The sequence below is a fragment of the Primulina huaijiensis genome, chromosome 6 (genome assembly GCF_012295235.1).
Source record: "Primulina huaijiensis isolate GDHJ02 chromosome 6, ASM1229523v2, whole genome shotgun sequence".
In the NCBI taxonomy this organism is placed as follows: Eukaryota; Viridiplantae; Streptophyta; class Magnoliopsida; order Lamiales; family Gesneriaceae; genus Primulina; species Primulina huaijiensis.
In genome coordinates, this window is record NC_133311.1 from 7,032,322 (window position 1) to 7,046,482 (window position 14,161).

The following is a 14,161-nucleotide window of genomic DNA, read 5'->3' on the forward strand; positions in this document are numbered from 1 at the left end:
ACCTTGCATGCATGGCTAAATCTTTAAATTAAATTACCAACATGTTAAATTACAATTTCTTAAATAAAATAAGTCTAAATTAACTTATCTCAATTGGTCACATATTTTATTTTAGGTTTTTGATTAAATTATTGAACCTGAAGGAATTTATTTACTACTTATCTCAAGTTAATTAATTAAATTCTTAAATTCTCTTTCACATTAAGTTAACTTATTATTTATCTTAAATAAATTCTAAGAATGTTTTCCAAATATTAAAATTTATCTCTTTATTCCAACTCCAGTCCGGCCTCTCTTATTTAACTGAAAAGGTAGTAATTAAACTACTGCATGAACTAAATAAATAAATTTAAAGAAAAGAATTTAAATACTCATGCAATAAAATCATTTTAAATTTAAATACTAGAATTATGCATGGCTTATACGTAGTCTAATTTACGGGTTCTACAATCCTTCCCCCTTTAAAAGAAATTTCGTACTCGAAATTAGCACTCACCGAATAGTTCCGGATACCGACTCCTCATCTCTGGCTCAGATTCCCACGTAGCTTCCTCCTCTGAATGGTTAAGCCACTTTACTTTAACTCATTTAACCAGCTTGTTCCGAAGCTTCTTTTCTTGTCTGTCTAGGATCTGCACGAGTCTCTCCTCATAAGACAGGTTCGGAGTAAGCTGCAAGGCTCAAAATTCAAGACATGCGAAGGATTTGCCATATACTTCCTCAGCATGGAGACGTGGAACACATTGTGTACTCCGGCTAGATTCTGCGGAAGAGCAACACGATAAGCTAGCGTCCCAAACCTATCGAGGATCTCAAATGGTCCAATGAATCTCGGACTGAGCTTCCCTTTCTTCCCAAATCGCATGACACACTTCATAGGTGCCACTTTCACAAAGACATGGTCGCCCACGGTGAACTCTAAATCGCTCCTCCGCTGGTCCGCATAACTCTTCTGTCGACTCTGAGCAGTCCTCATCCTGTCACGGATCTGGGCTACTACATTGACAGTCTGCTGAATAATCTCTGTACCCAACTCTGCTCTCTCTCCTACCTCATCCCAATGAACAGGAGATCTACACTTGCGACCATACAATGCTTCAACGGATCCATTCCTATAGACGACTGAAAGCTGTTGTTATAGGTGAACTCTACTAATGGCAAGTTCGACTCCCAACTTCCGGAGAAATCGATAACACAAGAACGGAGAAGATCCTCCAAAGTCTGAATAACTCGCTCAGACTGCCCGTCTGTCTGAGGGTGAAAAGCTGTGCTAAACAACAACTTCGTACCCATCGTCGAATACAAACTCTTCCACAATGAGAAAGTGAATCTGGGGTCTCTGTCAGACACGATAGAAACTAGAATACCATGAAGTCGGACTATCTCCCGGAGATACAACTCTGCATACTGACTCATGGTGAAATTCGTCTTGATAGGCAAGAAGTGCGCTGATTTGGTTAGACGATCAACGATCACCCAGATAGCATTTGATCCTTCGGCAAACCGGTAACAAAGTCCATGGTAATATTCTCCCACTTCCACTCGGGAATAGGAAGAGGCTTGAGCAAACCTGCTGGCCTCTGATGCTCTGCCTTCACTAACTGACAAGTCAGACACTCGAATACAAAGCGTCTGATATCCTTCTTCATTCATGGCCACCAGTACAATAACTGCATATCTTTGTACATCTTCGTACTCCCTGGATGAATAGAGTACGGCGACATATGGGCCTCTGATAGAATATCTGCTCGGCTAGAATCACTGCTAGGGACCCATATCCTGTCCCGGTATCTCACAATCCCATCACTAACTGAATACAAGACACTGCCCTTGGCCTCATCTCTCTGCTCCCACCTTGCCAACTGCTCATCTGCTGGCTGACCACTGCGAATACGGTCAATGAGAGAAGACTGGATCGTCAAGGTGGATAGACGGAGAACTCTGCCTTGAGGATATACCTCTAGATCAAACCTCTGCATCTCAGACTGAAGAGGTCTCTGAATCATCAGATGGGCCATCACCGCAACTTTCCTGCTCAACGCATCCGCGACTACATTAGCCTTACCCGGGTGGTAGCTAATGTCGCAATCATAATCTTTCACAAGCTCCAACCATCGCCTCTGACGCATATTCAGATCTTTCTGCGTAAAGAAGTACTTGAGGCTCTTGTGGTCGATAAAGTTCTGGCACTTCTCTCCATACAAATAATGCCTCCAGATCTTCAAAGCAAAAACAAAGGCTGCCAACTCTTGATCATGGGTAGGGTAATTCTACTCATGAGTCTTCAATTGACGAGAAGCATATGCTATCACCTTCCCATGCTGCATCAATACTGCGCCAAGACCGAGCTTCGAAGCATCGGTATACAAGACAAAATCTCCAGGCCCTAATGGCATGGCCAAAACTGGTGCTGAGATAAGAGTTTGCTTCAAAGTATCGAAGCTCTTCTGAAAATCATCGCTCCACACAAATTTCACATTCTTCTTGGTCAAAGCTGTAAGTGGAACTGCGATAGATGAGAATCCCTGAATAAACTTCTGGTAATATCCTGCTAAGCCAAGAAAACTGCGAATCTCAGATGCATTCTGTGGTACAACCCAATCTCTGACTGCTGCAACTTTTGCTAGTCTACTTCGATACCACTGCTAGAAACAATGTGGCCTAAGAACGCCACATTCTCCAACCAGAATTCGCACTTACTGAACTTTGCGAACAATCTGTGCTTCTGCAATGTCTGCAACACTATGGTCAGATGTCTGCCGTGATCCTCCTGATTCTTCGAGTAGACGAGAATGTCGTCTATGAACACTATCACAAACTGATCAAGATACGGCTGAAATACGCGATTCATGAGATCCATGAAGATCGTTGGCGCATTCGTCAAATCGAACGACATCACAAGGAACTCGTAGTGGCCATAACGAATCGTAAAAGCAGTCTTTGAAACATCAGTATCTTTCACCCTCAACTGGTGATAACCGGAACGCAGATCAATCTTGGAGAACACCGAAGCTCCCTGCAACTGGTCAAATAGATCTTCAATCCTCGGAAGTGGGTATTTATTCTTCACTGTAACCCTGTTCAACTCCCGGTAATCGATGCAAAGTCTCATAGAGCCATCCTTCTTCTTCACAAACAAGACTGGCGCGCCCCATGGTGAAATGCTTGGGCGAATGAACTCCTTGTCAAGAAGTTCCTGAATCTGCTTCTTAAGCTCTGCCATCTCTGTCGGTGCTAGTCGGTACGGTGCTTTTGAGATCGGAACCGTACCTGGCATAAGCTCAATGGAAAACTCCACCTCTCGCTCAGGTGGCATACCAAAGACGTCTTCTGGAAAAACGTCTAGAAAATCTCTGACAACTGGGACATCTGAGGCTGATTGACTGGGTGCCTCGAGGAAAGATATAAAAGTTGCTAAAATCGCTCGACACCCTCTATGCATGAGCTTTCTAGCCTGGACATAAGGAATAATGCGCGGTAAGGGAAAGTACCTGTCCGGCTCAAATAAGAGCTGTGTCATCCCAGGCGGTCGGACTAGAACAGATCTCCGCTGGAAGTCTATCAACACTCTGTTCCGCAATAGCCAATCCATGCCTAATATGATGTCAAACTCTGGCATCGGCAATACGATCAGATCCGAATAAACCAGGTTGCCATGAAGCTCAAGATCTATGTCTCGGATCACATTGGTAGCTGTCATCTCCTCACCCGAAGGCAGTACTACTGAATAAGCTACATCTAGCCCAATGGTCTTAACTTTGAGAAAATTAGCGAAGACCTCTGAAATAAACGAGTGAGTAGCCCCTGAATCTATTAAGGCTTTTGTAGCTGAGCCAGCTATGAAAATTCTCCCTGAAAGGTTAGAACACTATGCTGAACCCAATAATCACAAGAGCTAAGCTTATAGACATGCATATGCCAAAGTTTTTCTAACTTAAATTCCCAAAAATAATACTGAGTAGAGCATGCAACCCAATCGCAATTCTAGGTTCAAAATCTCAACCCAAAACATTAAATCCCAAATATAAATTTAAAGCTTAAAGGTACCTGTCATAAGCATGGTATCGAGGTTCGTCTCCGCTGCATGGAGAGCAAATACCCTGCCTTGGGTAGGCAGGTTCCTTTGAGTGCACTGCGGTAGCACGTGGTCTGGGCTACCGCACTTGTAACACTTTCCAGAGCCATACATACATACTCTAGGATGGCGACGTGAGCATTTAAGACAGATCGGATGCTCAATAGGCTTAGGGACTGCGCGTCCCCGCTGCTGCTGGTGGCCTATGTTTCTGGGCGGGCCATGGAAAGGCCTCTTATTCTGCTACTGATGCTGCTGAGGGGGAGGGCGGTGTGGTACCTGGACTGGGCGCTTGCCCTGGCGGTCTCTCTCGATATCACGCCGATCCTACTCTGCAGCTAGAGCTCTGGAGACAGCGACCTCAGAAGTAGTAGGGTCAGACACCCTAACATCACGGCGCAAGATCGGCCGTAGACCCACCAAGAAATGCATCAACTTCGCTTTAGCATCATTCGCGATCAGAGGCACAAAATGACAACCCCTCTTAAACTTACGGATGAAATCCATAACAGTCAAATCTCCCTACCTCAGGCTCATGAATTCCGTGGTCAACCTGGTGCGCACTTCCTCAGTAAAATACTTGGAGTAGGCCACAACATTGTTCCCCGCAAACTGTGCGAAGAACTGAGTCATCCCAGCTAGCATCTGGACATTCATATCTGGTGGAGGGGGTGGAGGTCCATGCCTCTCTTGCCTCTGCTCCTCCTCGTCCTCCCGGCGAGGCTCATCATTTCCAGTGCGCTCGAGAATGTCTAGGGGGCATACTGTTCCATACATATAACCCATACGTAACCAACATGCAAAATTCCATAATTTGTTTAAATTTAAATAAATAATGAGCAATTAAAAGTCGGAGCGTAAAAATAATTCATGAGAACTTGTAGTTAAAACAATTCATGCTTTAAATAGAATGCATAAATGTAAAACTTACAGACCGAAGACGTGACTTCGTGAGCTTCTCGAGGTCAGTAGCAGTACAACCTTTTACAGAACCATTGCTCTGATACCACCTGTAGAGGCCTCTAAATTCGTACTTGAAAATTTGCGGAAAAGTTTAAAAATTTTCAAATCAAATCTTTTAAGCCCTCTTCAACTGTACAGTCCATTACATTGTTCAGTCTAGGAATCCCTCTCATTCCCGTGTGGGATCGGTTCATTCATGTTCCCTCCACCTAGAAGCCTGCTAGGAGCCGCTCATTGTCCGTGCAACCTCATGGCACCGGCGATCACCCCCCGCCCTCTTCGGCCCCGGGCCTCACACATATATCGTAAATAACAAGTAATAATAATAAAATCGCATGCAAGGTGAAAATATCATGTCATGAGTAAATGAAATACGTGCATAACGGAACTGAAAATCGCATCATGAATAATTAATATTACGTGCATAACTGAACTGAACTGAACTGAAAGTAATAAGTAAAATGTTTGCTCCGTAGAGCTCTGTCATAAAATAACGTGTAATAATTTTCTGTTGAGATTATGTTATACGCAAGTGGCCCCATGAACTGCACTGAACTGAACTGAACTGACTGGTAACTGACGACCGGGTGAAATACTACTCGTCTGATCATACTAATGCCACAGTATACTGGGTGGTACAAAACTAACTGACCGGTAACTGACAACCGGATGAAGTAATAATCCCATGATAGTAAAGTGACCACAAACAATATCGCATAAATCTCAAAATGAATATTTTGCATTTTTGCACGTAATATAATTAAATACAAAATTAAATATCCTTTATAAATTTTACCATAAGGGTTGGACCGTTCCCAGGCTCGCTGCGACCTAATTATGTCATGAAAAATATGCAAATGATTTACTTGACCAAACTTTGTAATTGGATCCAAAAACGAGACAATTACGCTCACTGACTTAGTATTTAATCATGACTCCGAGCCAACCCGAACCAACACCGAACCAACGTTTAGTCATGATTAAAATACTCTTAAAAATGATTAAATAATGCTCCTAAATTTACAGTACTCGAAATTTAGTGAATGGAGGCCAAAAACGTGGAACGCTCTTTCGAGAGTCACTTTGGCACATTGCACCGTAAATTCTCGTACGACCTCTAAAATGATCCGAATCATAAACGGCCAAAAAAATTGCACCGTAAATTCTCGTACGACCTCTAAAATGATCCGAATCACTAATGGCCATTGGGGCTTGAACCACCGACCAGAGCCTCTTTCCAACATACTGAGGGTTGGTTTGAACCATGGCTAAGGGCCATAGGACAGCCACAATCCAACCCACAACCGAAATGGTTCAAAACTCCCACCCGAGAACGCATGTACACGCGTGGGGAGAGTTGCTTAGTTTGCTGTCCCATGTCATTCCAGTGGCCATTTGATTGACCATGGCATGATCTAGACAACAAGGGGTATGGTAGGAACCGTGGCTAATGGCTAAGGAGCCAACCAAGATCCACACCAACACCCAAAACCGAACACACACTACACATGCAGAAATGAAGGGGCGAAGGGGCTGTTGTGTATTGTTTGTTTTAAAACCGATGGTACAATGAACCAAGCCATGAAAGGGCTTCTTGGTCATGTCCTAGACATGCTAGGAAAGGGTTCAAACCATGGTTACAGGCCCAAGATCCAACCAAGATTCGAACCATCCTTAGACAAACCAAAACCAGAATTTTCGAAACTCATTTCTGCACTATGGGGAGGTTGCTGTCATTTCTGAGTTTCCAGCTGGTAGGGGGCTTGAACTAAAGGACCAACATGGTCTTGACACAACCTAGTACATGTCTAGGTGCAGCCTTGGGAGCCTAGGGTCGAGCCAACCACCTGAAATCATCAAAACAGCCGAAACCGTGAATAGCACAAGGAGGACAAAAATTTCTGTACATGTTTCGAAAATGGGCTGTTTTCATTTCGGTTTTCATGGTTAAAAATCATGCACATGTGATGTTAAAAAAAATCAGTATATTACTTGATTGAGGAGTAAATAAAAACATATACATGCCTTGGTTTGTTTTGAAAGAAAAACAAACGAAACGACTACGCGGCGCAGAGGAGGAGTCTTCTTCTTTTCTCTTCTTGTTTTCTCTCTTGTTTTTGATGGTGGTGCACGATTTTCCCTTCTTAAAGTGCTCTGAATTTTCGAGGATGGTGAGGGAGAAAATGGCTAGGGAAATGAGGGAAGTCTACTAATTAATTGGAAAGTTTGAATGGCAATTAAAATCTTTCTATCCTTGTTGCTTGCTAGATAGGAATGATACGAGATGGTGGAATGATTTGATTTTATTGGGGAATGATATCAAGGGGCCGATTTTTTGCATTCAAATGTGGTAGAAATATTGCTTAAATATTTAATTATGGATGATTAAAATGAAGCGAATTATCTACCAAGAAGAGACTTAATGAAAGAAATAAAATGGTTAGTTGTCAAATATTTTTAAATCTATCAAGGGGGCCGATTTTTTTCCAATAAAAATGAAGGCAAGGATATTGCTTAATTAATATTTGTTGGTGATTAAAGTGGAGGAATTATATTACAAAGAAGGGATAAGGAAAGATATAAAAATTGGTGAGTTGTCGAAAATCAAATCTTATAAAATGAAGTGGCCGATTTTATCTAGTCAAAAGAGGTAGGAAAATTGCTTAATTAATATTTATTGAAGATTTAAAGTTGAAAGATTTATTCTACTAAGGAGGGATAAGGAAAGGTAATCAAAATTGTGAGTTGGCAAATTAATTAAATCCCTAAAAGATGATGGCCGAAAATTTGAGATAATGGGAGGGAAAAATATTTCTTAAATATTGTATTTTAAATCTTTAGTGTTTTATCTACCCATTAAATATTTTAGGGAATTAATAAATTAGTTTAGGATAGACATTACCTTGCATGCATTGCTAAATCTTTAAATTAAATTACCAACATGTTAAATTACAATTTCTTAAATAAAATAAGTTTAAATTAACTTATCTCAATTGGTCACATATTTTATTTTAGGTTTTTGATTAAATTATTGAACCTGAAGGAATTTATTTACTACTTATCTGAAGTTAATTAATTAAATTCTCAAATTCTCTTTCACATTAAGTTAACTTATTATTTATCTTAAATAAATTCTAAGAATGTTTTCCAAATATTAAAATTTATCTCTTTATTCCAACTCAAGTCTGGCCTCTCTTATTTAACTGAAAAGGTAGTAATTAAACTACTGCATGAACTAAATAAATAAATTTAAAGAAAAAAATTTAAATACTCATGCAATAAAATCATTTTAAATTTAAATACTAAAATTATGCATGGCTTATACGTAGTCTAATTTACGGGTTCTACAATATAACTCCGCATACTGTGTCATGATGAATGTCGTCTGAATAGGTAGAAAATACATTGATTTTGTAAGACGATCCACTATCACCCATATAGCATTAAAACCTTTAATAGTTCTCGGCAATCCCACAATAAAATTCATAGTGATATTTTCCCATTTCCACTCGGGAATAGGAAGTGTCTTAAGCTTCTTCGCTGGCCTCTGATGCTCTGCTTTCACTTCTTGACATGTCAAACACTCGGATAAAAATCGCAGGATATCTCTCTTCATGTCCGGCCACCAATATAACAACTGCAAATCTTTGTATATCTTCGTGCTTCAAGGATGAATGGAATATGGTGTTGAAAGGGGATCGGTTAAGGTGCTTGCTTGCGCAATGAAAGTTTCAAAATTATTTTTCATACAAGAAAAACAAGCACCCTAAACAATAGTGTGTAGGAAATACAATAAAACACAAAATGACATTCATAGAGTGTTTTAGAAAATTACCTATCAATCTTAAAAGATTGATGATGGCTCCAACTAAGTTGTAAATAACTTAGATCTTGTATGGTTGACCCTCTACAAGCTTTCCTTGCTCTTGGACTCCTTCTTTCAAATTAAGTCCACCACCAAATAGGAAGATCCCCTCTAATTTTGCACTAGAAAAAATTAGATTTTTTCTTTTGAGAAGAGTGTGCTTTCATCAACAATTGAAGAAGCAAAATATGGAGAGAAAAGTGAGTGAAAATTTCGGCCAACATGTGTGTGGAGTGAAGGGGGAGACTTTTCTTGGTTTTGTAAAAAGTAAAAAGTAAGCGTGTGCATGCCATGTCTTGGATATTGAAAAAATAGCCTCCAACCCTTCACCTTCCATGCATGCAATCCTATTTGGGTTTGTAACAATTACAAAGCCCATGGACTTTTATTTAAATATCCCAAATCTATTTGAGATCATTTAAACTTTACTTGATTTTACTCAAGCCCACTAGTTGGATAATTATTTCCAATTGGGCTCTACAAGACCTAATATTATTTAATTAATTCAACACTTAAATTAATTTAATTATTTAGACTCTACTAGGCCCACTAGTGTTTAATTAATTCAACACTTGATTTAATTTAATTTAGTCCATAATAATGTTTATGAAAATCAAAATTTTCAAATACATTAATTATTTTGACCAACTTTTAATTTAGGAACACTTTTACAAATTAAAAGTTACATTCCCCTCATATAAGTCGTACTTATATTTTTCTTTATTCTTATAAACTCTTTTATAATCCGTTCAACACATTGAACAATTTTACTTCTCAACGGGATCTAGAAAGTTAGCATTTGTGTGACCCTCAATGGTTCATTGATACAACTAGCCGTGGGTTCACATCATCATGTGATTCGGGACTAAACATGTCCTTATATGAGTATACCCCAACTGCTCCATTCTTACTTATCAACTCCTTGATAATAAGAACGTCAGAACTCAAGTATGATAGTATCCAACCAATCATGTTAAACGCCTAGCAGTATCTCTTACATGATTTCCTAGGTATCAAATGATAGTTCCTACATGAACCCATCTATTATGGTTAGCGTACAGTACGGTCCCTTCATCTCATATATCCCGACCGATTCGACAACTATTGGTATATCGAGAGCTGTCAAAGAGTCGATACTATGTGTCATGTCGTAGTTTCATCGATGGTGTAATCTATGAAACCCCTTTCATAATTACCACCAACACTCTGATCAGAGATTTCATACTACATACACATAGGATATCCATACCCAAAGGTAAGCGATTAATACCCGTCTACAATGAATCGACTCCTATATGTTTCGACAGAACACCCAACCTTGCCACTTGATGACCCCATATGAGTCGGTAAATAAGTCAAAGTGCAATGCTAACATATAGAGTCTCAATGTTGTCTCGGGTCATAAGGACTAATGGTATACAACCATAAACTAGGACGTTTTCACTCGATAAATGAGAACCATAATAGATTGGGGAATGATTTTTGTATCATATCTTCTCATCCTCATTTCTCTCCATCGGTTTAGAGCTAAGGTTCCTCATTTCTCCTTCAATCCAATTTCTTCCAAGACATTAATCTTTGATTGAAGTCTTAATCTTTTCTTGGAGATTTGAAGTTCATCTCCTCAAGAGTTTAGAAGCAAGGTAAGAAAGCTTATTTCCTTGAGTTAGTGATTGAAGGGAAAACAATGTGTTGTTTGGCTTGAGTGTTGACGTAAAGTTGTTAATATAATGATTGATAGTATTATTATTATATGTATTGGTATTTTGAAAAGAAATGGAATTGAAGACAAGGGCAAAGTAAAGGAGCTAACCCTTTAGCACGCATGTCATGTGTTTGATAAAATCATTCAATGAATTTTTTTTATGTCATATTACGGTTAAGAAATTTACGGTTCTTGATTCGAATCAGTATTGAATTAATTATGAATTTTGTACAGAAATTGCTCTGTTTTGATAGATGATCAAAGTTCTTGAATTAGAGTAGAATTCAGAGGCTCAAGACTTCTCACATACACATTTCGATCTTCTTTTGGTAATATTGAAAGGTATGTTACGGTCGGTAACATACGAGGTAAAAGTATCATTTTTATTTTAAATTGAACAGCCTATGGCTCGATGAATTAATTGTGATTTGATGATGATTGTTGTTTTGAGATGAGTTTATTATGATATCGAGATGATGATATTGATTTGCATCATTACATTACATATTGAGCCACTTGTCGATTCAGATTTGATATGGCGGAGGTCGCCTTGATTTATTGATTTTTTTGGACGTATGGGGCTATAGTTGAGTTGGCATAGTGTATGCGGAGGTCGCTGCTATGGCCTGAACACTCTCTATAGGCGCACCATAGTCCTGGGATTGTAGAACACAACAACCCACCTCGAGCGGATGAGTCGGTGGATGTTGCTGGGGGATTCTCTTTCATTGGGTACCCTATGACCAGATGATTCACTTGATCTTGAGATTTATTGATAGCCCACAGCTTCTGATCATGCATTGCATTATATTGCATCTTTATGAATTTCATGTGAACTATTTGTCATTTTAAAACTCATATGTTATTGATTGTATCATACTGGGTTTATACTCACAGGCACGTCGGCTACCTCTTGTTTTCATGTGCTTGACGGTAGGTGAGGCGAGGCTTGGGATGCCAGAGTCCAGCTCCAGGCGAGGAGATACGAGTTAGAGTGGGATTCTCGGGTCTTAGGAGCTATTTTATGATGTTGGGATTACATTGGTTCATTAGTTTATTTTGGCATGTTGAAAATTATATTTCAAACATTTGAGACATTTAAATTATATTGACGATGTTTATGTGGATTTGTGAACCACAAATTATGTATTTTACTCAATCATTTGGTTTGTTACAATTATAATTATTAGTATTAGATATCGGACCCGGGGCCCCACATTAGGTGGTATCAGAGCGTAAGATATTTGGGAACAGGGTAGATTGAGTCAGTTCAAATTGCTTGATCATGTGATATATTTGCTAGCATGTTCATTGTGCCATAATGTGAAATGCATTATTATAATTGAGATATTATGTTGTTGAGCTTTATTCAAGATTTTTGAGATTGTTGAGTCTCGAGAGCCAAAGATGATTGATACAAGATTGAGATGATTATGATATTGTGATTTTATATGTGTTTGATCTATTTTATATCAGAAATGGCTACTCGAGGTAGAAGTCGTGGTAGACCTAGACAGAACATACGAGTGGCACAAGATCAGGGCAGTGCTACTCATACTCAGATGGATATTTCTCCAACTCCGATGGAGATACTGTTAGCCAGATTTCAGTCTTTGCATCCACCGATGTTGAAGGGTACAGAGAATGCATTAGAGTGTGAGAACTGGTTGGAGAATATGGATCAGTTATTTGAATATCTAGAGTATCCAGATGATCGTAGAATCGAATTAGTTGTCCATCAGTTATTGGATGTTTCTAAGAGTTGGTGGATCATGACTAAAAAATCTTTAGAGGGTCAAGGTATGATTGTTACTTGAATATTTTTAAATCTGAATTTTATCAGCGTTTCTTTCCTACCTCTTACAGGAAAGATAGGGGAGCCGAGTTTGCAAATTTAAAGGAAGGGAATATGAATATTGAAGACTATGTTGCTAAGTTCTCGAATTTACTGAGATTTGCTCCTCATGCAGCATCTGATGAAGAAGCTAAGGCCGATCATTTCATAAATGGTCTTAACCCTTATATCTTTACCCTGGTTAATACCGGAAGGCCTAACACTGAGCTGAAATCGGAATCATTAGGCAGAGAGGTTCTCAGATGCAACGACCCCAACAGCCACAATATCGACAGCAGTTCAGACAGGGTAATAGTGGCCGTAACAGTGGTAACATAAGAGAGCAGTTTCGGGCTAGAGGCTAGCAATTTAAGAGGCATGGTAGTAATTTTTCGAGTTCTAGTGGATCGAGACAGTCTGGTTTAGTTCAGAGTACTGGTTATTCAGGTCCGAATTGTGGTCAGTGTGGTGGTAGACATTATATCGATCAGTGTATAGGAGTCTCGGGAGCTTGCCACTTGTGTAACCAGGTGGGACACTATGCTAGAGTGTGTCCTAACCGTGGCAGTGATATATCTCAGAGGGGGGGATCATCAAGACAGACACCTCATCAGAATCGTCAGACCCCTACAGTTCATTCCCATCAGCAATCAAACCGGTCAGATCAGAACAAACAGAGTGGTAGCCATAGGGCAGGACAAACACCTAGAAAACAGGCTCGAGTTTTTGCAATCACTGAGGATGAGGCACATAATGCTCCAGATAATGTCATTGCAGGTAATTGTTTTCTATCAGGTTACCCTGATTATGTTTTGATGGATACTGGTGCATCACATACTTTCATAGCTGAGCACTTTGTCACATTGTATTCATAGCATTCTGTGCCATTATCATCTACATTATCTATTTCTACTCCACTGGGCAAAGTGATGAGGTCAGTTGAAATGATAAGTGGTTGTGAATTTCGGTATGAGGATAATGTCATTGAGATTGATTGCATTGTGTTGGAGATGTCTGATTTTGACTGCATAGTTGGTATTGACATGTTAACAAGATACAGGGCTACTGTAGATTGTTTTCAGAAGATTGTTAAGTTTAGGCCTGATATGACAAATCACTGAACATTCTATGGTAAGGGTTCTCGAGCTAAGATTCCTTTGATATCTGTTTTGTCCATGACTCATTTGTTGAAGAAAGGAGCAGAATGTTTCTTGGTTTATGCAATTGATATTTCAAGGTCATTACCTAAATTGGCAGATATTCCAATTGTTAGTGAATTTTCAGATGTATTTCCAGATGAAATTCCAGGATTTCCTCCAGTCCGAGATATTGAGTTCAACATTGAGTTGATGCCAGGTACACAGCCTATTTCTAGAGCTCCTTATAGGATGGCGCCAATTGAACTGAAGGAACTAAAGGAACAACTTGAGGATCTATTTGCTAAAGGATATATAAGACCAAGTGTTTCACCTTGGGATGCTCCGGTTTTATTCGTGAAAAAGAAAGATGGGTCTATGAGGCTTTGTGTCGATTATAGACAGTTGAATAAAGCCACAGTAAAGAATAAGTATCCTTTGCCAAGGATTGATGATCTCTTTGACCAGTTGCAAGGTTCTTCAGTATATTCTAAGATTGATTTAAGATCTGGATATCATTAGTTAAGAGTTAGAGAGCCTTTTGGGTTGACCAATGCACCTGCGGTATTTATGGATTTGATGA